Here is a 27,015-nt window from a genome sequence, read left to right as displayed (position 1 = left end):
CCAGTACTCTTGCCTGGAAAATCCCATGAAGGGAGGATCCTGGTGGGCTGCAGTCCATGGGGTCGCAAGAGTCGGACACGACTGAGCGACTTTGCTTTCACTTTTCACTTTGATGCATTGGAGAAGGAAATGGCAACCCACTCCAGTGTTCTTGCCTAGAGAATCTGGGGATGGCAGAGCCTGGTGGGCTGCCATCTGTGGGGCTGCACAGAGTCGGACACGACTGAACTGACTTAGCAGCAGCAGCAGCCGGGAGTTATTTCTAACTTCTGTGTTTGCCTGTGGGTGAGGCAAGTATATTCTTCAACATATTCCTTGTGTCCTTTGTGTCATTAGTGAGACTGAGACTGACACAAGGTTCAGTTCAGTTCAGTCGCTCAGTCATTCCGACTCTTTGCCGCCCCATGGACTGCAGCACATCAGGCTTCCCTGTCCATCACCAACTCCCAGAGCCTACTCAAACTCATGTCCATTGAGTTGGTGATGCCATCCAACCATCTCGTCCTCTGTTGTCCCCTTATCCCTCTGCCTTCAATCTTTCCCAGCATCAGTTCAGTTCATTCGCTCAGTTGTTCTTTGTGACCCCATGCACTGCAGCACATCAGGCTTCCCTGTCCATCACCAACTCCTGGAGTTTATTCAAACTCATATCCATTGAGTTGGTGATGACATCCAACCATCTCATCCTCTGTTGTCCCCTTCTCCTCCAGCCCTCTTTTCCAGCATCAGGATCTTTTCAAATGAGTCGGTCCTTTGCATCAGGTGGCCAAGATATTGGACTTTCAGCTTCAGCATCAGTCCTTCCAATGAATATTCAGGATTGATTTCCTTTAGGATGGACTGGTTGGATCTCCTTGCAGTCCAAGGGACTCTCAAGAGTCTTCTCCAACACCACAGTTCAAAAGCATCAATTCTTCGGCCCTCAGCTTTCTTTATAGTCCAACTCTCACATCCATACATGACTCCTGGAAAACCATAGCTTTGACTAGATGGACATTTGTTAGCAAAGTAATGTCTCTGCTTTTTAATATGCTGTCTAGGTTGGTCATAACTTTTCTTCCAAGGAGCAAGCGTCTTATAATTTAAAGCGACACAAGGTTAAAGTCCTTTTTTAAATAAAATTGCAGATCAGTTGTTGGCTAGAGAGAAAAGTCAATATTTAATTCAACTTTAATGTGTCAGATAAAGAGCTAATGATTACATAAAGATATGCAAACTATTTATTTGACAACTTAAAAAATCACTCATAATGCAGTTAGTATTTTCAATTTATTTCCTTAGGAAACTGATTTCCAAGGTCTGTGTAGCCCTTTATTGAGATTAAAATATTTATAAATTGGAGATTTCCCCCATTTTTTCACCCCCTGGAGTAAGTTCCTTAAAGTGCACTCTCAGAGGAAGTCTAAGATCATTGACATTATGATTAAACCAAATGTGTTTTGATAACCTGGGTTGATTCAAGTTACAGGTCTTTAAGGAATTCTGTGCTTCAGTACTTTGAATATTTTTATGTAAAATGCAACAATCACCACATACATGAACCACAGAACCCTTCTGTGAGGAATATCTTATAGGATAACTGTGCTCTAAACACACATTTTGGACTTCCCTGGTGGCTCAGACGGTAAAGCGTCTGTCTACAATACGGGAGACCTGGGTTCCATCCCTGGGTCGGGAAGATCCGCTGGAGAAGGAAATGGCAATCCACTCCAGTACTATTGCCTGGAAAATCCCATGGACAGAGGAGCCTGGTAGGCTACAGTCCATGGGGTTGCAAAGAGTCGGACACGACTGAGCGACTTCACTTACTTACTTAAACTCACTTTGGGAAATGCTACTTAATAATAACAGTAATAATAATAACAGTGACAAGAGCTGCAAATATAACCAGCATTTACTAAGCTATAAAGTGTCAGTTTTCATTCCAATCCCAAAGAAGGGCAATGTCAAAGAATGTTCAAACTCATGTACACTTGCACTCCTTTCATGCTAGCAAGGTAGTGTTTAAAATCCTTCAAGCTAGGCTTCAGAAGTACATGAACCAAGAACTTCCAGATGTACAAGCTGGATTTAGAGAAGGCAGAGGAGCCAGAGACAAGATTGGCAACATTTGTTGGATCATAGAGAAAATTCCAGGAAAACACCCACTTCAGCTTCATTGACTATGCTAAAGCTTTGACTGTGTGGATCACAACAACTTGTGGAAAATTCTTAAAGAAACAGGAATACGAGACCTTCTTACCTGTCTTCTGAGAAACCTGTATGCAGATTAAAAAACATCAGTTAGAATCAGATACGGAACAATGGACTGGTTCAAACTTAGGAAAGGAGTACATCAAAGCTGTATATCATCACCCTGCTTATTTAACTTCTATGCAGAGTACATCATGCAAAATACCAAGTTGGATGCATCACAAGCTGGAATCAAGATTGCTGGGAGAAATATCAACAACCTCAGCTATTCAGATGATACCACTTTACTTTCTAGTGAAGTGGAACTAAAGTGAAGTGGAACTAAAGGGCCTCTTGATAAGGATGAAAGAGGAGAGTGAAAAAGCTGGCTTAAAATTCAACATTCAAAAACTAAGATCATGGCATTCAGTTCCATCACTTCATAGCAAATAGAAGAGGATAAGTGGAAGCACTGATATATTTTATTTTCTCGGGCTCCAAAATTACTGCAAACTGTGACTGCAGCTATGAAATTAAAAGATGCTTGCTCCTTGGAAGGAAAGCTATGGCCAATCTAGAAAGCATATTAAAAAGCAGAGACATTACTTTGCCAGCAAAGATCTGTATGGTCAAAGCTATGGTTTTTCCAATAGTTATGTACGGATGTGAGAGTTGGACCACAAAGAAGGCTGAACACAAAAGAACTGATGCTCTTGAACTGTGGTGTTGGAGAAGACTCTTGAGAGTCCCTTGAACTGCAAGGAGATCCAACCAGCCAATCCTAAAGGTAAGCAACCCTGAACATTCATTGCAAGGACTGATGCTGAAGCTGAAATTTCAATACTTTGGCCACCTGATGCAAAGAGCCTACTCATTTGAAAAGACCCTGATGCTGGGAAAGGTTGAGGACAGGAGGAGAAGTGGACATCAGAGGATGTGATGGTTGCATGGCTTCACCAACTCAGTGGACATGAGTTTGAGCACACCCCAGGAGACAGTGAAGGACAGGAAGCCTGGCATGCTACTTGGGATCTCAAAGAGACAGAAATGACTTAGCAACTGAACAACAATGGCAATAAGCCAAACGCTGTTCTTTGTCCTTGACATGTGTCACCCTATCATCTTCACACCATCCTATGATAAGTACAGTTATAGCACCCAAGTCCAGAAGAGCATAAATAACTTATCCAGGGTCAGCAAATGTTACGTTTGGGAGGTCTCACATATCACCCCCTGCTGCAGTCTAATTGAAGAACTACCAGGACTTCAACATCAGTCCTTCCAATGAACACCCAGGGCTGACCTCCTTTAGAATGGACTGGTTGGATCTCCTTGCAGTTCAAGGGACTCTCAAGAGTCTTCTCCAACACCACAGTTCAAAAGCATCAATTCTTCGGCTCTCAGCTTTCTTCATAGTCCAACTCTCACATCCATACATAACTACTGGAAAAACCGTAGCCTTGACTAGACGGACCCTTGTTGGCAAAGTAATGTCTCTGGTTTTTAATAAGCTGTCTAGGTTGGTCATAGCTTTCCTTCCAAGGAGCAAGTGTCTTTTAATTTCATAGCTGCAGTCACAGTTTGCAGTAATTTTGGAGTCCAAGAAAATAAAATATATCAGTGCTTCCACTTTTTCCTATTCTATTTGCTATGAAGTGATGGAACTGAATGCCATGATCTTAGTTTTTTGAATGTTGAGTTTTAAGACAGTTTTTTTACTCTCCTCTTTCATCTTTATCAAGAGCCCCTTTAGTTCCTCTTCACTTTAGTTCCACTTTACTAGAAAGTATTCTGCAAAGATGCTAAAATTTCAGAGGTTTAAATGCTTCAGTTAGGAAATAATATTGACCATATTCTCATCTTTGCAGAATACCCTACAACACACAATTTAGAACCAGATTTTGTCTGCTTTCTCATGGATTCAGCTGTGTAAGCCTGGACGAGCTGTGCAAGTTTTGTCTTCTCAACTGAACTTTAAGTTTCTGTGGGCAAAGACCTTATTTAATACTTCTTGCTTATGTAATAGGACAAGTCATTGATCAACTGATTTGAATGACCATGCTAATAACTACCCTTTCATTCATTGCTATAAAATTTTTTTTTGAATAATGGCACCCATATGGCATTTTTCACTTTGTGTACACTTTGACCAGGGCCATTGAGAAAGCTGTGAGTTTCTTCTCCTCTTTCCAAAGGTGATCAGGTGTGTAATTTGATCAAGGTCATAGCATACGGTTTGAAGGTAATAAAATGAGACTCAGTGTAGGGTCTTCTTGGGCTTCCCTTGGCTGCCTGGTCTCCATATCACTGCAGAGACTGGAGGATATCCTTCAGGCACTGCCATTTAATTCTGAGTGTGCCTTCACAAGTGCCTATTCGCATACTCATGGGCGTATCTCACACCATGTTGCCTTCTAAGCTCCCACACTTTCTCTTCTCAAGAAAAAAGCCAATGGCTTTGGCCTGACAGAAGTCAGCAAAGAAAGAAAGGAAGGGAGGTTTGACTGACATTAGTGCTAATGTTTTAGTCTTCTCCTCCCCTCCTAGAGGATGAGAAAGGACTCCTACCATTCTGGAACACTTTTTAGGATCAGAATAGTAAAGCTTCTTGGAATCATGAAATATTTCCACTATTGAATCATAGAGGCAAAACAGGAGCAAACAACATGTTGGAGAGAAATGAAAACTAGGGTCAGGAGAGAAGGGCAGCCTTTGGATAATTCTCGAGTACAATCACTGCTGTCTGCAGAAATGAAAAGAGTTTCAGTACGCCCTGAATCTGAGGGACTTCATTTCATCCAAATGGCACCAAAGGAATGATTATAACGATAGTGACAGACCCAGAATTCCAACTTGGCTGCCTCGTGTTAGGCCAGGAATAATTTAGAAGTATGTAAGTGGAAGAAACATAAAGCGCAGGAAAGGTGAAGAGTAAAGATAAGGGTGATTCATAAATTGAAAGATGATATTTTTTTCTTCTCTGAAATAATGCATTCAGTAAGGAAACAAGTACCTCTCCAAGGGCAGTGAAGGAGGGCTGCACTTGAGATACCGAAAATGGAAGCTCCAAGAAGAATGCGGCCAAATGCTTAACAAGGAGGGTAATATTTTATTTCTTTAGTAATTGCCCAGCTTAGACGCTCAGGTTGACTCTGAAGATGTATTCTTAGAAAAGGAACAAAAGAAACATAAAGAGAAAATCTGGGAAAGTGGATGATAGGATTTTTTTATTTTTTAACTTCCAGACAAGAGGAAAGAGAAGGGCAGAGTACAGTCAAATATTGAGTGGCAGGTGTGCTATTTCTGAGTTCGTCTCCTCAAATATGGTGCTGACAGAATGAGTTTTGGTGGGGGGATGGGAAGAAGAGATGTCAAAAAGCTCACAATTTCCATAGCAAACTCTGACAGAGTTCAGGAAAGCCCATTTCTACCACAGGAGAATTTTTTTTATTTTCCAAGTTTGTTTAAATATACACAGTTGACAAGTTGGCCTGAAGCAAAATCGTGAAGTAGAGAACATTGGCTTTAGGGCCTTATGAATCAATCAATCACCAGCTATTTACTGAGCACCTCCTCTGCACACGGCACTTGCTGGGGAAGGCTGAGGCTCCAGCTTCACAATCATCTCCACCCCTGCCCTCAAACAACCTAGTGTTGGCAAGGCACCAGCTGCTGTACCCAGAGGAGTAAAATAGTTCCCTGAATAATGCTCAAAGCAGCAGAAAAACAGTAATGTTATGATCTAATACTATACAGCAGTTACCATGTTGCAAGACATTTTTTAAAGCTTTCCAAATATCACTTCCTTTAATCCTTGCAACAACTATATGGAGTAGGTTCTGTCACTACTCTTATATTATAGCTGAGGGAACTGTGACATGTAGCATTAGAGTAAGAACCAGGCAATATAAACCCAGAGCCTGTGGTCTTAACCACTGCACAGGCTACCCTGTACAAAACAGCACTGCACACAGTGAAACGTAATGAATGAGACAGGCAGTAAATGCAGTGGGAATTCTTGAGTAAGCTGATGCTTTGTCATTACTTTGGTCCAGCCTCTTACTGTGGTCTTTGAGTCTATCAATAGCTCTATGAGGAAGGGAAGGGAGGTCACTATGTTCATTTTTATGGTAGAAATGATTGAACAACTTTCTCAAGGTCATATGACCACGAACATCAATTAGGTGAAGCCAGAACTAGAATTAAGGTCTCCTTACTGCTAGTCAGAGCTTCCAACTCGGGGAAACTGCACCACTTTGTAGTATGGGCACATGGCTCACTCCTGGCTGCTTCCTACTTGACCACTGTTCTTTCCTTCCATGGCAGTGAACGAGCACATTGCTGTAGGCTGAACATCAAGAAGACGGAGCAAAGGCAATACCAGTGTGAGCAAAAAAAAAAAGAAGAGTGGTCAGCTTTTGAAACATCTGTGTTTGTTTTAAACTTTATATTTTGAAATAATTCTAGATTTACAGAAAAGTTACAAAGCTAGTATAGAGGATCCCATACATCCTTCGTCCAGCTTCCCCAAACATTAACATCATCCATAACCATAGCACAAATACAAAACTAAGCGATTAATATTGGTGCAATACCATTAACTATTGATTTTCTTTAGATGTCATCCTCTTTTCTACTAGGGTCCTTTTTCTGTTCCAAGATCAGATCCAGCAACCTGCATCATGTTTAGTACCCATCACTCCTGAATCAGACTTCCCAGGTGGCGCTAATGGTAAAGAACCTGTCTGCCAATGCAGGAGATGAGGATTCGATCCCTGGGTGCAGAAGTATCCTCTGGAGTAGGAAATGGTAACCCACTCCGATATTCTTGCCTGGAAAATTCCATGGACAGACATGGGCTACAGTCCATGGGATCACAAAGAATAGGACAACTGATCACACACACACGCTTCTGAATTTCCTCCAGTCAGTGACAATTCCTCATCTTCATCTTTCCTGGCCATGAAACTCTTGAAGAGTACTGGTCATTGATTTTGCAGACTCCCTCAGTCTGGAGTTGTCTTAAGTTTTTTCACAATTAGATTGTGATTATGCATTTTTAGTCAGATATTTACCAAGGAAGTGATGTGTTCTTTTCAGTACATCAGTCAGGTGTTACATGATATTGATATATCTATTTACTGGTGATAATAACTTTGATCATTGAATAAGTTGTTGTTTGAATTTCTATTTTTCCTTTTTAAATTTATATTTTATTGAAGCATATTGAGGTTATAAAATATTCTGTTTCTCCCCAAACTTTCCCCCACTATTTTTAGCATGCTTGGGGAATCTTGCCGGTAACAATTCTAATGTAGTATTTTAATGATGATTTTCCATTTCCCTAATTTTTTATTTTTAAGTAAAATTATTCTAGAATGAAAAGTTTTCCCCCTCCCACATTTATTAAATATCAACTCATATTAAATATTAAATACTCATAGGATATTAATTTTATCCTGTGGTTCCAGATTTTGTTATTGGGAGTTCCTTCAGGCTGGTTCCTGCACCATTCTGACATATCCACATTCTTTTTAAAGCATTCCTTTCTTTTTGGCACCAAAATATTTAGCAGTCTCATTTCATATTTTCTCTTCTAGCTTGAAAATCAAAAAGTCTTCTCCAAGAAGTCCTGACTCTCTTTATTGGAGAATGGCATTTATAAGCCAAGATCTGGGCACCAGCTGTGATCACTGCTACTGCAATGTCATTGCTCCTAACTCCTCTCAGCAGAACTTACAAATATGTGAATAGACATTAATCCATGCATATAGCCACATCTGTACCTATTTCCATGTCTTTCCATTTGAAGCTATATTAAAAAGCCATTAGTTCATATTCAACACCTCTGATTCTAATCCTAACCCACAGGGTTCATTCTACTCTTTTCTCTTTCCTTATTCATGATTTCATTTTCCAACAGTGAAAAAGAGCAGACTTTTTAAAAAAACAAGTCGTTCAGGTTTCTCCAACTTGGCTCCTGTTACTCTTTGCTATCCAGGATATATTCAATTATTTGTTCTAAACCAGAATACACATAAAATAGTTTCAGAATTCCTAACCCATATTTTTTGATAAACAAAGTTACTAACTATATTTATCTATCTATCTATCTATATATATATATCTTTTGCCTTACAAGATGGCTTTGGAGTTTTAAAAAACAGATATTCACATCTTAGCTCTCAGTTGTGCTATTCTCTGTATGGGCCACATTTCTCCTGAAGAGTTATGCTTTAGAAACTTCACTTTAACAGTGACATCAGCGAAGTAGACAGTATCCAGAAGAGGACAGCCAAGGTGGTGAGGAATCTAAAATTAATGCGTCCGTGAACCAATGAGAGAGCCATCTCCTTGCATGCATTCATATATTCGTTCAACCATCACTGGTCCATCTTTCCATTGAAAACAATTATTTGGGGCACATAACAAATGACCTGTGTGCAACAAATACCTGGAATTATTGAGGCTAGATTAGAAATTGGAGTGAGGCCATAATAATTTTCTTCAAGCTTGTGAAGGTCTTTCATGTGAAATAAGAATTATACTTTTTCTAACTAGCTCCACATAGCAAGTCAAGAACAATGAGTAGAATTTAAGAAGGAGGAGATTTTCATTAAATGCAAGGAGGAATTTAAGTTCTAATAGAATGGCCCAACAAATGAATGGAACAACATACAGAATTATGAATCCTCATTGCTGGAAACTTTTGTTAGAGGGTTGGGAAGTTTCCCCTGGAGGAGGGCGTGGCAGCCCACACCAGTACTCTTTACTGGAGAATCCCACGGACAGAGGAGCCTGGTGAACTACAGTCCTTAGGGTCACACAGAGTCAGACATGACTGAAGCAACTTAACACAGAAAGTTGGACAGGAGGTCCCCTAAGGTCCATTTTTGGGAGAAAAAAGTACTTTCAGGAGGGTGAGCTAATCTGCACCCAGCAATCATTGAAGACCTACTATGTTCCAGGGCTAGGCACTGAGATACAACCATGGATTGGAAATGTTTTGATATCAAACAATGTTACAGTTGTTGTTTCTAAAGTACTCTGCATCTTGTGAGTCACACTATAACCATTTATTTAATATAGAGAACATTCCAGGGCAGGAATATGACTGTCATTGTTATAGGAAATATAAAGGAAAGAAACCAAAGGATTAAAGACAGGGGAGATGGGATATGTGAAACACCGGGCCAACCAACACAAAGGAGATGGAAAACAAAGGTATTAGGAGACATGCCATGGCTGGAGAAATGATGAAATGAAACTGAAAGGTGGTATGAGGTAGAGAAATAAAACATGAGTGCTGGAAAAAAACTTTCCCAGACAAAGAACACTTAGATTGCAAAGGTGTTTCCCAGTGACTGTGAAAGAAACCGGATCACTAGTGGCATTCAAGACTAGACTAAACAGAACTCTGAAGAGATAAATTGTAGGGAGCAGCTTGGCATGGACTGAAGGGTAGGCCTGTTTTGTATTCTTCCACCTCAAATCTATAACTATAAAATTTTTCTTTCTCAGAAATATTTGTTTGTTTTTAAAAATCTTATAACAAACATAGCCCAGTTCTCACAATGCACCACTTTACCATAAAATATCTTGCATTTGTCTCTATTTGTTTCATACTCATTCACCTTACTCCCCTCCCAAACTGCATAGTCTTCAGGGTAGGGAGAGTATTACAAAGTTTTCTTCTGCAAATCCCACAATAACTGGAACAAAGTTGAAGCAAATACCAAGTGTTCAATAAATATATATGGATAAACTATGGGTTTATTTAATACAAATATATGTTTAAGCCCCATGCCAGGAGCTAGGGGATGTAAATACATCTTTTCCTCAAAGTATGAGAAAACTGGGGGAAAAAAATCACAAGTAGTCAAATGTCCATATAAATGTTAAATAAAAATGATGAGTACTAACATATAATAATAACAAGTAATATAAATGATATCAAATGCAATCTCTGATATACACTAAGTGGAATGTATAGTATGATAGGTACATCTGCTGTGAGCTTGTTGTTTCATAAAGGGTTGGGTTCGAGATGACAGATTTTGTCTTATCCACAGTGAACAGCAGTGTTCCCATTTATTTTCCCCTCTTTTGTTCTGTGGTCTCTATGGGGTAGCAACATAATTGTGTGACGTCTAAGCACATGGCATGTAATGGATCTGGCAGCATGTATATACAGTTGTGAGTAGTATGTACCAGCTTCAGAGCAGCAGGCAGGTGGTTACGAGTCCAGACTTCAGGCGCCCAATTTATCTGATTGGGTGACCATGCATTGGGAGCTGGTAACCACCATGGATCAGGTTGGCTAGAGGTTGAGATCCCTTGACAGGTGACACTGGACAGTCAAGCACAGCCCATGAGAGTAATTGGAAAGGCCCAGAGTTAAGCACATTAGAGCAGTAGCAGTAACAGGGCAAAAGTGGAGGCACCCATGGGTGTTTTGGGAGAAGAAGCTCTTCATTATCAGTTTGCTTTGCTTAATACTCGTGTGTGTGTGTGAACGAAATGGAATAGGAGGAGGCTGAGATCACTGGTGGTTTTGTCCCTGTCTTGTCCAACTCTTGCGACCCCATGGTCCGTAGCCTGCCAGGCTCCTCTATCCATGGGATTTTACAGGCAAGAATACTGGAGTGGGTTACCATTTCCATCTCCAGAGGACCTTCCTGACCCAGGGATTGAACCTGGGTTTCCTCAACGGCAGGCAGATTCTTTACCAACTGGGCTACCAGGGAATTCCCAATTACTAGATCACTAGTAATGGTCGTTGACAGAAGGAGGGAAAGCCTGGAGAGTGAGTTCTGATTCCAGAAAGAGACCTAAATGAGTCAAGCTTTATAGTGCCAAATCAAGATAACACTTTGAGAATGACTTGAACCTGATTCCCAAGGCTCTGCCCTTTCATTTCCATTACTAAGGGCCCTCTATTCCCAAAAGGAGAATTGATGGGTAGAATTTCAGATGTTCTAGGAGAGTTCTTCTTCTTAGTTTGTGGCTGATGCCTAAGGGTCTTTCCTTTGATATAAGACTATTTTAAAACAGATATGCCATATAGGACAACACAAACAAGCTGTAAGTTGTCGTTCATACATCAATAAAAGCATTCTTCAAAGCTATCCAGGCAAGGCCCAAAGTAGAGGGCAGCTACTGACAGATGGGAAGTATAGCCTAATGGTGCCAGTGCCCACATCCCCCAGTCTTACCATACTTTCCTCCATAGGCAAGACCCCATGTCCAAGTAAAGAAAGTTAGTGATGCCTCAACTTGAAAAGCAAGCTGCATTTGCAAGGCTTACCAAGTTATAAGAGCAGAGGGGTAAGTAGTTCTTATCAGATCAAGCCAGCACTTCCCCAGAGAAAATGCCTTTTGTTTTAGACGTCTTAGTGATTGGGTCAGTCCAGTTTTAGCTCTCCCTGGCAGTGATTGTATTTCTTTTTTCCTTTGAGAGGTGATTCTGGAGTCTAAAAGATCATCCTAGCCCAGATCCTAGAAAAATTAGGAAATTCATGACTTGAATGAAAATCCAGTCTGATGGTTAACAGTAATTCATGACATTGTGAAAAAGCCTGCAGCAACTGAGATGTGACTTTAATCCTATCAACAAAACATACTTAGTAAAAGGCTACCCAAGCCAGCAAGTGAATCCCTTCTAGGTGAGCCTACACATTAGATAATCTATACACTGCAGAAACTGTCAGGAATCTTGCAATTGCAAGTGTCAGAATAATAGACCCAATTGGCTTAAATAAAAGGGTGGTTTTTTGGTTCTTATAACTGAAATGTCTAAGAATTTGAAGCTCAAATGGATCAAGGAGTTCTAATAATATCAGCAGAATAGGTTTTTCTCCTTCTTTTCACTCTGTTTTGCTGTGTATTGGTCTCATTTTCAGTAGTTCCAGACATTGCAGAAGTCAAATGACCATCCAGTTGCTTCAGGCTATATCCTAGTAGCTCTACGTTCAGCTTATATCTGAAAAAGAAAGAGAATGCCTCTCTTGTAGGTGCTCCCATCAAAAGTCTTGTGACTACCTTTTTGGGTCTAACTGGGTCATATTCTCCTCCTTGAACCAATCTCTGAGGTCAGAACAATGGGATGATGTGATTAGTCAGGTCTGAACAGCATTTCTCTCCCTGAACGAGGGAATAGAAAGAATCAAGATACCACCAAATTATGGAGACTGGAATGGAAGCGCTTTTATTAGAAGAGAGCATTTCTCAGAGGAAAAGAGATCAAGAGGGGTATGCAATAAAACCATCTAACATTAGAACACTCTAGATTCAACTTTTTCTCTGAAAATGTGTATGTGTGTATTTGTGGCCTGGAGTGGCAAAGAGGAGGACCAGGTGAGTAAACTAACGAGGGCTCCAAAGACATTTCTGATAGTCTAAAAAAAAAAAAGCATTAACAAGGAGCTGGGAGGCAAGATGCAGGCAAAGTAGGAGAGCAAACCAGGTTCTGTGTTGGCATAGATTGTCCTTTGAATCAAACCAAAACCTCTTCTTTTTTGGAAACTGAAACTTAAATGTGACTCCTGTAAGACAGCTTTCATCTCTGGGCTTGGTGTAATTATCTGTAAAATGGAACCAGAGTGAAGAGGATTAGATCATCTAAGTTTTATAATGCCACAAATTTATATCATATTTAATGTTCAATACATTTTATTTATTTCAAATTACAATTCCAAGGCAGGACTAAGGAGAATTACCTATTATAAGAAATACCTCCTTTAAGAAAATGTAATATAATTTACGGCTACTTTCTTATAATTTTGGATTTCCCCTTATGTAGGCTTGCCAGGAGTCCTTTGTATTGGTGATAGAACAACCTAACTGACCAACAGGGGCACCCACAACTCTGAGACCTTCAGAGTAGCACTCAGGGTGAGACTGAAGTGATCAGGTGCAATTTGGCTGGATACTGTCACCCACAGTGACCTTTCCCAGGTCAATTCAGGCAAGATGTGTATTGTTCTCACTAGTGAGATTAAACATCTGGCCTAAACAGAATATTTTAGTCTGCTACTTGGCTAAATAGCAGAACTTTAACATTTTACTAAATTGAAGTCCTTTCTCTCTTATATTATTGGAAATCTCTGGGGTTAAGTGATGCTTTGGTCATTGTTTTCCAGGGCTAAGACCCACCTATAGATCTTTTATTACCTTTGTTCAGAGTCATTGTCCCAGCATTCACACAAGAGCCAGGTTTTCCAAATGTCCGATTTCTCCACAATTATGAATGCAGTGTGTTTTGTTCTTCCAGTCATCCATAGAGTAAGAAATCTTTGTTCTAGCAAACTCGTATTTTTTTCAGGGCAGCTTATTGCCACTCAATAGATGTCTCAGGTGGAACCAGCATAGCCCCCAAAGAGTTAGGACAATGTCCCAAAACCAAATTTACATTTACTTCTATAGCAGTGTTTCAGGCCTTGCCCATTGAGTCGGTTCCACAATTCTCGGCAATTCCTTGATAATTCAAATCACTAGTCCTCTAATAACATCATTTATGTCTTATTGAACATGCCCGAATTCCCTTGAGAAAGTTATTCTTGGTGTGAGTTCTCAAGCATAGCTCTTCCAGGGGTAGTTTTTCCAGACTTGATTCTTGGCCTGATGAATGCATTTGCAGGTCTCTTACAGGGAGAAGCTGTAGCGATTCATTAATTCAATTCTCTTTTAAACTCCTTCCTTTATTTTGGTCTTTCCTTTTCTTATGTTAAGATTATGTTTCTCTGCAATACTTTATTTAAACCAAACATTACAGGAGTTAGGGCCTGAGAAGTGCGGTAGTAGATGGGGACAGCTAGAGCACTATGGTTCTACTATATATTTCACAGAATATATGGTAGCTGTTCCCCATCCTTAGTGGCTTTACTTATGGATGAAAGTAACAGTGAAAGAGTATGTATAAATAATGAGGAAAAGAAACAAATACTTCTAAATTTTCTCTTAGGTTATGGTTTGTTTGCTAGTTTTTAACATATCTCTACTACCTTGGAAACAGCCAGGGAGTATCATATTTGCTAAACTCCTACGGGAAAATCTTGTATTCTTTTATTGTAATAGATACATATGGCATAAACTCAACAAGTACTGATTGCATTATTGAATACAGGTAATGGAATAGATGGATTTGCAAAAATGTGATAGTGTAAAGATGAGTATAAAAAAAAGTCTATGGGAACTGGAAGAACCACAATTGCTTCCTCTTTTAAAATGGGGGTGATAATACCAATATGCTAGGGCTTTTGTGAGTAATGAATGAGCTAATACATTTAAAGAAATTGAAATGGCGCATACCTATATTAGGGCTTCCCAGGTGGTACAGTGGTAAAGAATCTGTCTGCAAATGCAGGAGATATAACAGATGTGGTTCAATCCTTGGGCTGGGAAAATTCCCTGAAGTAGGAAATGGCAGCCCACTCCAGTATTCTTGCCTGGAAAATTTCATGGTTGGAGGAGCCTGGCAAGCTACAGTTCACGGGGTCACAAACAGTTGGACATGACTGGGCACGCATGCACACAGGCAAACTTGGCTGTATTAGATGGTCCAAAAAAGTGGTTTCCTCTAGAGGAAGTTCTATGACTGCCATTCTGCTTTTCAGTATTAGGTGAAAGTAGTCTCATCAAAGATAGTGATAGACTCATTAATCCCTTTATTACCAAGTGATTACTTGTTTATTATTTGTAGATTAAAATCCCCTTCTCCACTGAGTTCATCTCTCTGTGGGGAAGATTGACAAAGTTTTAAAAAGTAAGTAAGTACAAAATATGTAGGTTATTGGTAAGGGCTAAGAAGAAAAATTAAGCAGGTAAGAATAGAGAAACTAAAGAAGAAAGCTGCTATTTTTGACAATGTGGTTAGAACAAATCTTTGTGAAGATAGTTCAGCAGAGACCTAGATCTTGAGAAGAAGTGGGATATGACATATATCTGGAGTAAAAGCGGTGTAGATGACTGTACCAGGCCGTGTGGGGCCCTGAGGCCTGGCATTTGGTGATAATGAGACCAGCGGGTCTGGGTGAATATGTGAGGTGGCGAGAGTTGGGAAATGGAGTCTGGGAGGAGCTGGGGCAGTTTGGTGAGAGGCTTCTATGCCATGATAAGGAGCTGTCTCAGGGTGTGCATATTTCATTTATTCATCCTACGGACAAGTTCACTACCATATAAAGATCAGGAGCTGTACCCATGAATCCTAAAAGATAAGACAATCCACGAGGACCAGACAGAAATGCACTTCAAAACTTTCAATGTGGTTTAGATGGCTTTTACAACAGATGTACAGGCACAAAGTGCAGAGGGGGCAGGTAAGAGACTCTGAAGTCTGAGGAAATCAAGACAAGCTCCTAAAGGATTAGCTTTGAGCAGTGAAGGCTGAGTAGAAGTTTTCTGGGCAGACAAAAGCACGAGGAGGAAGTGAGGTACGATAAATACGTCAGGTAAGAAATATAGCAGTAGGGAGCATGACAAGTTCATGGACGCAGACACTGTCTACAGGACAGAGGAAGCCCACTATCCAGCCCATGAATTTTTTTTTTTTTCCAAACATTGTTACATTCAACGAGAATCTAGTACACTTCACCAACCTATGTTAACATTGAGTTAGAATACTATCAGTAACAAGTTGAAAATAAATTCTATTTTTAGGCATAAATTGGTGCCATCTGAACAACTGAATTGTCATCAAGCACTTGTAAGTTAAACTTTATTCTATTGATCTGTAACCTCCTATGCAAGGCTGAATTCCTGTCTCGGGTTTCAAGAAAACCAAGGGCATAAATGTTGATGGCTAGACCTGACCTCCCACTGTGGCCCTGACTGCTTCTACTAGTGATATAACTTTACATAAATATACATATATGTATTCATGCATATGTATATGTGTGTATATATATGTACACACACACACATATATATATATATTAATTGTCTTCTCTGTTAAATTTAAATCTAGTCTCTCATTTTTGATGTTAATAGCAATCTCAAATATTCAGCCCCTGTTTTCTTTATTCTTTCCCTCTATGCTGTGTGTGCTTAGTCACTCAGTCATGTTGCACTCTTTGTCACCCCATGGACTGTAGCCTTCCAGGAGGGCTCTGTCCTCCTCTGTCCATGGGGATTTTCCAGGCAAGAATACTGGAGTGGGCTGCCATGCCCTCCTCTAGGGGATCTTTCCAACCCGGGATCGAACCCAGGTCTCCCTCATTGCAGATGGATTATTTACCATTTGAGCCACCAGGGAAACCCCTCCCCCTCTAATTTAAAACAAATCAGAGGTGGTGGGCAGGGTGCAAGGAGATTGGCAGTAGATGGTCAAAAGGTATAAACTTCCAGTTATAAGATAAATAAGTACTAGGAAAGCAATGTACAACATGATGTCTATAGTTAATATTGCTATATGATATATAGGAAAGTTGTTAAGAGAGTAGATCCTTAAGAGTTCTCATCACAAGGAGGACATTTTTATTTTTATTGAATGTATATGAGATGATGTTTGTTAACTAAAGCTATTATGGTAATCATTAATCATTTCACAATATTCATAAATCAAACCATCCTCTGTGTATCCTAAATTTATACAGTGATGCATGTAAATTAGTTCTCCATAACACTGGAAAAAAAAGAAATGTAAAAAAGTACAGTAACACAAATGTATCATTCCTTAACTTCTCACTGGCGCCATCCAAGTCATCTGAGGAAAAAGCACTTGGTGGACTTCACAAGAACTCTGTTATGCACCACTTGAATTTTCTTGCTGGATTAGAAATAAATAACAGCTAGTATCTTATGATTGCCAGCTCAGTCATATTGTATGAACTGAGTAAGTGATCTTATTTTTAGGAATCTAAGTAGCTAAAGATTGTAGGATGCACCCTTACTCAGGTATATTAAAACGCCAAGAGAGAGAGAAGGTGGGAGCGGGAAGTGAACACTGATTATTAGATGACATCAACTTTAAGATGCATGTTCATTTCAGAATATAAAGTGTGAAAAAATGTATTTGTTTTAAAATCTATAATATACAATTTTAATTTTTCTAAACCTCAGTTCTTACTTAATGAGTTGTTTTGACGATAAATGCAATAACACATGTAACATATGATCTGATATATTAGAAGAACACAAAAATGTGCAAGGAGCCAAAAAGTCCCCATTCTTTCTTCTTCTCTTTTTAAAGAAGCCTTAATTTTCCCTACCTCCTGAACTTTTAAAACATTTACATGAACAATCTGACATTGTGGATTTTTCCCAGTGAGGACAGCCTGGCCTTGTACCACCTTCCCCTCCGTGGGGATGAATTTAGTCAATCAGTCTTTTGTTTATTGTTAACGGGTTGGAAAGCAGTGAGTTGAATGTATTTTTCTCTTGAAGACTGTTTTCAAATGATCTGGATGTGGTTTTAGCAGGATCTTCTAATATTTTAGGGGTTTGGGGACAGCATAACAGGTGACTTTACTTCTGTCTCACACCGTGAACAGGTAAACCCAACAGTACAAAAGCAGATTTATCCTTTTGCCAGGAGAGTGGAAGTCACTTCTGTGATTCCTTTTACCAATTGGCTGATGACTTGTGAGGTTTTTCACTGTGCAAGTCTCTGAATGCAAAACAAAGAGATTTTTAGATACAGCCTCTGCCTCCCCTTAAGGAGCTTGCAATCTTCCCCCAAACACATACGTGGAAAGAAAGAAAGAAGAAAGAGAAAGAAGGAAGGAGGAAAGAAGGGAAGGAAAGGAGGAAAGGAAACAATCTGAATCACTTCATTGTACACCTGAAACTAACACAATATTGTTAATAAACTATACTGCAACACAAATTAAAAGTTCAATTTTTAAAAAAACCCATGTGATGTTGAGAGACAGTTTGTAAGCAACCTCAGCACAATTGACCTTGGGGCTGAAAGATTCTGTGTTGTGGGGACTATCCTGCATATTTAGGACATTAAGCAACAGGCCTAGCCTCCACTCACTGCAGCCAGAATTAACACTCCCTGCCCTCCACCCGCTACAGTTGTGACAAGCAAATATGCCTGCTGACATTGCCAAATGTCTAGGGGACAACCTGGTCGAGAATCACTGATCTAGGTGCAAACAAGGCTAGTAGGCATACTAAGTGATTCTTACTCCCCATACCAGGAAACAGGCTCCAAGACAGTAACAGACTTGCTCGGGAGCACAAGGCAGATGAGGGATGGAGGCAAGACTTGAGTGCAGCCTCCTGACTTCAGGGGGTATTGCGACCACACCACTACTCTGCCTCCTGGAGGCTGAGCTCCCAGGGAGCTCACTAGGGAAATCCAGAACAAGGGTGCTGCACCCACCTGTCATAAGAGAGAGGGGGTCCCGGTGCAGACAAGGGGGTCCCAGAGGAGAGCAGGGTAGCCAGGTTCCAGGAGCCTGGGCAGCTTGGGAGGGCCAAGGGGATGGGTCAGTCCAAGTTGGTTAAGGTTATGCAGTCAGAGGATAGTATTTCCATCATGATGATTTAAGTCTGTCTGTGGGTCTCCTGCCTCATTGGCCACGGTTTAGAATGCTTTTATACCCAGGTAGGCTCCAGTTTCCCTTTTGGGTAACATTGTACAGGTGCTAGGAGAGAAACACTCTCTATATGGCTGCTGCTGGTGGAGTTCTGCTCTCTGACCCTCAGCCCTCCTGGGAGGCATTTGTCATTGAGGTTTCCCTGCCTGGAGTTCTAAGCAGGGCTGCCAGCTTCACAGACTGCAAAGAGAAATAAAGCTCTGGGAAGTGATGCTTATCCCCCCGTGGTCTGGCTTTTGGCCCCTGCCTTTACCTCCTTAATAATCCCCAAAGAGACAGAGGCAGTAAACGCAGTTCTGCCCTTCTCAGCTCACCACACCGCTAGCATCCCGGCCTCGTGTGCCTTTATCTTCTATCCCCTCTTTCCCCTCCCTCTGCTTGGAGGAGAATTCCTGCTCTGGCTTGTCAATCTGTCACAGAGGTCTCCAGTTCCGCCCCCCTACCCCCCCACCCCCAGCACCTCCTTGGCTCTGTCCTGAACATCAGTCTGTGTCTGTCAAAACACTGACAGTGCTTCTCCCTGCTCGGAGAGCATCGGATCCCATCTGTACCCCAAACAGTCTCCCAGGTTTATTTTGCCTATCACTTCTCAACACTTGCTATTTAAATTCCAAATCATTTTTCTGGGGTTAACAGTGTCCCTGCTATTCTTGGAGTTTACTCACTACTTCTCCAACTCAGTCACCTTATTTATATGCTTCTAGAATCATATATATATATATATATATACACACACACACACACACACACACTTGCACACAGGCAAATGTGCATCTGTACCCACACAGGTGCATGTGTAGATGTATGACTAATATCTTCCCCACACCATGACTGCCATAAGCATCAGGCTGGGTTATCACCAGTCTGTATGTTTCATCAACAAAATGTCTGAGGTCATCATGCTTTCAAAGACCATTCGAATTATTGGGGGGGGGTGGAATATGGACTACTTTAGATATTTTTTGTTTGTTTCTTCAGGCCCTTTCCAATCAAAATTTAATTATGTGACTCTTTCAGTTGAAATATGTTGAGAATGCTTGTCATCATTCTCTCTTGCCTCTCTTGGATGCTAGGGGGAATTTAGAAGTATTTCTTGGTAAATAAAGCACGCACATCATTTCTCTACTTAGTAGGAGAAACAAGATCATTTGACAGCAGGGAGGGTGAAGTAATCCTGCCTCTTTCAGGCGCAGGGCTCTCTCCTAATCTGACACCTCTTCTGTCAATGTTCAACACTTCTAGGGCCAATGATACTGACATGCAACTGAGAGTGTAAAATAGAGAAGGGCTAAACAGTCTCAGCTCTAGCATCCAAAGTAAGCCTTGCTTACCAGAGTTCCAGTAAGTGGCTCAGCTTCCAACCTCTCGAGCCCAGACACCTGCCTGACTCTCCCAGCATCCCTCACCTGGCCCCTGCTTGCAGCCTGCTCCTTGCCCACCTATCTGCTCTCCTGCTAACTCAAGACTTCTTTCCCCCTTGAATCTGTGGAATACTGATTGCTGGTTGGCTCCGTGTGGGTGCAGGTCAAGTCTCTGTGGCAGTGAGGGCCTTTGGGTCAAGATGTCAGCACCTCCAGGTCAGTGTAGACAGAATGAGATGCTGACACATTGCACCTTGTGCAGGATTTCAGAGATGAAGTCTGAGAGCTGGTGCCAGCTTCAGAAGGGGGTGCACCCTGGCCTGGCTACGAATGGCATTGTGGGGGCCAGTGTGATGGAGAAGACCCAGCAGGCAGGGTGCTCCTGGTAGGAACATGAGATACTTGAGTTACTCCGACCCCTGCTTAATGCCATAGCTTGTTTTCTTCCACTGTGGAGTTATTCCAGGAGCCAGGGGTGGGCCTGATCTGTTGCGGGCTGATCTGGCCGTGGAGCCCATGCTGTCCTCTTCCACCCCACCAGCACTTCCCCAAGTCTGCAAATCACGTGTCTTTACTTCTGGCTCCTAAAAGCCAACCACTGCTTTTTGCCCTCAAAGAATCATCTCCTGGAAGACACAGGATTGTCAAGAGAGAGAGAGAGAAAAAAATTGACTTTTGCCAGAGGGAGAAGCCAAGGCCCAGGCCCATCCCCGCTGGGACACTTCCCCACATCTAGGAGACACCTGCCTTGAGTGTGTGAAGGTGGACAGTTGGGCAAAATGTAAAGATGGGATTCCCAAGTGCAATGGGACATCTCACAGGTCAGCATGCTCTGGGCAGGGTCAGGTCACACTAGCTGCAGACTCTGCATTCTTTCAGTTTCCCCTCATTATTTGCTCCCTGTCTTCCTTCCACGTTTCCTTCCTTCCTCCCTCCCTCCTTTCCTTCCTTTCTTCTATCTTCCTCATTCACTTTGTGTGCTTTGTGTGAGTACCATTTGTAATTTTGTTGAATGTCAAAAGGATATAAAAACACTTCTAAAACACCTGTAGGCTGTGAAGACTGGCAGTGCAATCAACACTGAGTATAAGAAACAGGACATGTTCACAACTGGAAACTCCTGTCTCATTCTGCCCCCTTACCCCGCCACCAGAACTAATCATCACTCCGCATTGTGTGTATCTGACTTGTGATTCTCATGGGCCACTGAAACTCTTGTAAGCCCAGAGTACCCCAAATACAGAGGCACTGCCTTCTGTAAGGAAAATTTCCCTCTGACTTTGAGATGATCACAGGAGAGAAGTTTCTGATCACTTCTGAACATAGTCTTCTTCTTATTAATAAAAGCGGAGGCTCTTAAAAACTAATATATCACTATCCAACGTCATCGAAAAGAAACACACAAATCAATAACACAGCCCATGATTCTAAAGCGACTTCCTATGATGCGTGAAATGTTACGAATCTGGCACACACTGCCTTTCTCAGACCTCTCAGGTCAATCTTCAACAGGTGTCTGTTATGTTTTCAGCTTCCCCTTACAATTCTGGGTTCAATAAGAATTTGTGGAAACTTTCACACATGTGAAGTCTCTCTAGGTATGGACATGCCCTTCTCAGTAGATTCTTGCCTTACACTCTCTCAAAACTTGGAATCCATACAAAATCACTTGAAACTCCAGTAGGGAAACCCTAGCCACATGTGACTACTGAGCACTTAAATTGTCCAAATTAAAATGTGCTGTAAGTATAAAATGGGCTTCCATGATAGCTCAGTTGGTAAAGAATCTGCCTGCAATGCAGGAGACCCTGGTTCATTCCTGGGTCAGAAAGATCTGCTGGAGACGGGATAGGCTACACACTCCAGTATTCTTGGGCTTCCCCTGTGGCTCAGCTGGTGAAATCTGGGTTTGATCCCTGGGTTATGAAGATCCCCTGGAGAAGGGAAAGGCTACCCACTCCAGTATTCTGGCCTGGAGAATCCCATGGACTGTATAATCCATGGGGTCACAGAGTCGGACATGACTGAGTGACTTTCACTTTTCAAGTATAAAATACACACTGGATTTCTAAGACATAGTATGAGAAAAATGTAAAATATCTCACTAAACCTGATAATACTGATTACATGTTAAAATGACTAATAATTTGAATATATTGAGTGAAATAAAATATATTATTAAATTTATTTTTGTTTTAATTTGGCTACTAGAAAATTTTAAATGGCATACGGGGCCCACATTTCATGGCTTGAATTATATTTCTATTGAATACTCTGTCTTAGAGTATCAGAGACATGATACAATCAAGCTTTAGATTATCATAAAAGTTTTAAGTGTAGTGTAGGGTTTTAGCCTTTTGCCCTCAAACCCATTCCCTGTCTTGTTCCCACTTTGCATCACAGGTGGCTGCTTCCTACAAGGTCCGTTTTCCAAGTTTCTATGACATTTGGCTTTTGCCTGGATTTGATTAGGGGAGACACTATTAGGAGGTTGGTGGGTGAGAAGGAAAGAGAAACTGATGTGTTTTTACCCTCTGTGCTTTGGGCAGTGTTTTGGCAGGTGCTGTCCCCTCCGTGCCCCTGGTTCCTACTAGAGAGGCTCCAACTCCAACCAGGTAGAGGGTTATCTGGACCCCCCTTGCTGGTAACATTACCTTCAGCCTCATCCTTCCAGCCTGGAGGGAGTGGCTTCCTGCTGTTTTAATCACAGTCTCATTCTTTCCTATTTGGCTTTTTATTGTTTGATACTTATGTCACAAATTCTCCTGAATAGCAGGATCAGCAAGAGTTGGAGGAGATGATAGAATACAAAACAAGGGTCTGCAGGCAGGAAGGACTTCAAAAGTGATCATGTGCATCTTTTAAGTTAAATGTGTAGAACTTAAATGGGAATGGTAGTAGAAGGAAATGAAAGTACAGGGAAAGAACAAGATAGAGAATAGACCACCTAATAGGATGGGAAGATTTCTTATGGAATAAATTTTAATTTTAGAATAATTTGAGACATCCAAGATGTACAGAAAAGTTGCAAAGATATTACATAGATTTCTCATACTCTCCTTATCCTGATATCAATACTTTATATAACAATGGTACTTTGGAAAGTTTATTTAAATGTGGAGGGTGGTAAGTTCTACAGGTAGAATAGAAGCAAATTATAGAGGATCTATATCAGTCTCCAAATTTTAAAATTTGAAGGGGTATGGAGATCTGCAACGTCATATTTTCATTTTAAGAAGTAAGAAACCCAGTGTCTAGGGGAGCTTGCTGACTTTTATTCATCCACTAAGTATAAATTACAATCCAGACACTGAACTACAATGATGGACAGGGACCGCATAGCTTGTTAGTGGAAGAATTGAGAAGAGAGCTGATTGTGTCTTTCTTGAAACCTGGGGATTGTTCTGACAGCCACCGCTGTTTTCCAACTGATGGACTTACCTCCTGAGAGAGGAAGCCTCGGTCAGTTTCACACAGGACATCCCTAAAGGCCAGGTCTGTACAGGCTTCTTCTCTGGAGCATAAATCGGGCCACCAGATTGGGGAATCAGCAGCTGTTTTCAGCCTTAGTTGCCTGTTAGAGTCACCGAGGGAGCTTGAAATCTGCCTCGATCAAAGCTCTAGTTTCTCATTTAGTTGTTCTGATCTGTAGCCTGAATATACATGTTTGGTTTTTTTTAAACATTCCTTTTTTTAAAATTTATTTATTTTAATTGGAGGCTAATTACTTTACAATATTGTATTGGTTTTGCCATACATCAACATGTATCCGCCATGGGTGTACATGTGTTCCCCATCCTGAACCCGCCTCCCGCTTCCCTCCCCATACCATCCCTCTGGGTCATCCCAGTGCACCAGCCCCAAGCATCCTATATCCTGCATCAAACCTGGACTGGTGATTCATTTCTTATATGATATTATATATGTTTCAATGCCATTCTCCCAAATCATCCCACCCTCTCCTTCTCCCACAGAGTCCAAAAGACTGTTCTATACATCTGTGTCTCTTTTGCTATCTCGCATACAGGGTTATCATTACCATCTTTCTAAATTCCATATATATGCGTTAGTATACTGTATTGGTGTTTTTCTTTCTGGCTTACTTCACTCTGTATAATAGGCTCCAGTTTCATCCACCTCATTAGAACTGAGTCAAATGTATTCTTTTTAATGGCTGAGTAATACTTCATTGTGTATATGTACCACAGCTTTCTTATCCATTCATCTGCTGATGGACATCTAGGTTGCTTCCATGTCCTGGCCATTATAAACAGTGCTGTGATGAACAGTGGGGTACACGTGTCTCTTTCCCTTCTGGTTTCCTCAGTGTGTATGCCCAGCAGTGGGATTGCTGGGTCATAAGGCAGTTCTATTTCCAGTTTTTTAAGGAATCTCCACACTGTTCTCCATAGTGGCTGTACTAGTTTGCATTCCCACCAACAGTGTAAGAGGGTTCCCTTTTCTCCACACCCTCTCCAGCATTTACTGCTTGTAGACTTTTGGATAGCAGCCATTCTGACTGGCGTGAAATTGTACTTCATAGTGGTTTTGATTTGCATTTCTCTGATAATGAGTGATGTTGAGCATCTTTTCATGTGTTATAGGTATTTTTAAAATGTTCCCAGGTATTTCTAACATCTGGCCAAGGGTGAGAAATAGACCTGGACCGAACAGTAGCTCTACGAGTTGGCACATGTGACTTAACAATTCCTGCAGCTGTTCTGGGGAGCTGACAGCTGATCTGAGTGTAACTTTCCATGTGTGCTGTGTTTGGTCAGGAGCCATTTTGAGACTGGTCTTCCTGATGTCCTTGGAAACACGTTCTCATCTGGCACTGCACATCTGGCTTTATCACTGTTAGCACACCACGAATGTTTCCTCTTTACCATGGCCCATCATCTGCGTCTTTGTTCATGTAGTCACACAGCCTTGATCAGATGCCCTGAATTCTCTGGATTCAGAAGCGTGTCAGCGTGTGATGGCATCTTTGCCACCCCCAGCCTTTTCATCCAGTGCTATTTAGTATGTGTCATAGACACACACGTCCAAAGCTCCCATCACATTGTAGTCTCTTGCCTTGCCTTTATTAAAAATGTGATTCACAATTTCTCATTTACATTTTGTTCCAAATCTTAGAATCTGAGGATTTGGTGAAGAAAAGCTAAGAGACAATGACTGCCTCCTTTTATCAGAGACTGAGGGAGGGTGTGCTAACCCCAGATTGGGAGCTGCCTTCACTCATCTCACGCCCCCCCTCTTCTTTTCAGAAGCTGAGAGGTTCCCAGGATTCACCAATCTCTCTCTTTTTATTGGCATCCACAGTCCTGATGTCCACATAGCTGTGTGTGTGTGTGTGTGTGTGTGTGTGTGTGTGTGTGTGTAGGAGTGTTAGGGTCTATAATATACAATACCTGCAAGTGCTCGCTGATGTTATGGAAATGATGGAAGGGCTGTGCCAATCTCACAAACACAGAGCATGCATTATTCGAAGACTGTGGCTTTCCAAATGGGAACCTGTAAAAACAGCTGATAGATTTATGTTCTTGTATTAAACAGGCCACCCAGCCCCAGTGTAAAATCAGGGTGACAGCTGAATACATCACTGTTCCCAGCAGCTACCTGGGTGCTCTCATTACCCAGTGGAAAATGGGCCAGGCTTGTTCATTAGAACTCCCTTCTTCTAAGGAGAGCCATTTACACGCTGTCTCATTTAAAACAAACAAACCAACCCCACAGAGATTTAAAAGAAAACAGAAAGACCTTTTCCTTTCTAGCCTCTGGAAGGCAGCGCGTTTTCCTCCTGTTTGCCTGTGTCTAAGCCGTCGTGGATGAAGGATGGCTGTGCACCTGCTCAGGGAGGGAATTGGTTCCTTGCGGGAGGAGGGATTACCTGTCGGTGTTAAATTAGAAAGAGGTGGACGCTGGTAAATGTTTTGGGGGAGAAATGGCTGCAACCCGGAGGAATAGCTTGCTGACTCTCACCCTCATCTCCTTGGAGGAACAAAAGGGGCGGATAGGACTTGGGGTAGAGGCCTGTGCGGTCAGGACCCTGCAGGGGAGCTGCCACACAGACATCTGGGGAGCAACACCTCGCGGTCACGGCCATGGGAAGGGAACGCGTCATCGTGAGGCTGGGGAAGTTCAGGGGCCGAGGGAGGCTGGGGGTCTCTTGGGGGCTTCACGGCCTGCAGCTTTATGCTCTCCAATTCTGGCACTGGGTTTCAGGAAAGGAAGCCACAAGAAACCAATGACCACACCTCAACCCGGCCCACTAGTCCTCCTGGAGTCTGCATCACTGGCTGCTCTAGACTTGCATCTTCTCTGCTTTCTGACCTTTGGCTCCCCTCCTGGCTCTCTCCTCCCTGCTGGGGCCCTCCTTGCCCTGATGCCAGGAGGGCAGCCTCAGAGCAGCAGTAGATAAATACAGCCTCCCTGAGCCTCACGGGACCCACACTGCACAGCTGTCTCCAGCCAACCTGTACTCTGGGGCCCCCGAGAGTCCTGTATGTGTCCTCCCTGCTCCCCAACCTGCTACAGGTGGGATGACGGCCCTCCAGCCCTGCCTCCTTTGGCCTCTTGTCCAGAGTCTTTGAGCAAGTCGCTGTCATTTTAAGATCTCCCATTTCCCTTTTCCAAACAGGGCACACCGTAGAAATAGCCTCCCTTTGCCACAGAAATACTTAGGTCTGCTGGGAGGTAAAAATGAGAAGAAAAGTAAAGAACCCTGAAGAGACAAAGCTCTTCCCAGGGCAAGTGGCAGCATTTGTTAGTTCAGATCTGTCTTCTCTCAGGCGTGTTTTTTTGGGTGTCTGGTGGATTTAGGAGTAAGGCGAGTTGACAAGAAACCCACACCAAACCCTGGGGTCCTCCCAGTGATTAACTCTGTGTTCTGAGATCAGTGCTACATGTTAATATGTGAGCCACCTACTCTAGCCTCA

General features: G+C 41.9%; 1 pseudogene; it reads right to left on the bottom strand.

The window, feature by feature from the left end:
• The window catches only part of LOC123331110, a 57,186-nt pseudogene extending 30,985 nt beyond the window's left edge, over nt 1–26,201 (bottom strand).
• Between the last annotated feature and the right edge of the window lie 814 nt (nt 26,202–27,015).

Source organism: Bubalus bubalis, chromosome 22 (genome assembly GCF_019923935.1).
Source record: "Bubalus bubalis isolate 160015118507 breed Murrah chromosome 22, NDDB_SH_1, whole genome shotgun sequence".
NCBI lineage: Eukaryota > Metazoa > Chordata > Mammalia > Artiodactyla > Bovidae > Bubalus > Bubalus bubalis.
This window is presented reverse-complemented; position numbering and strand designations above follow the sequence as displayed.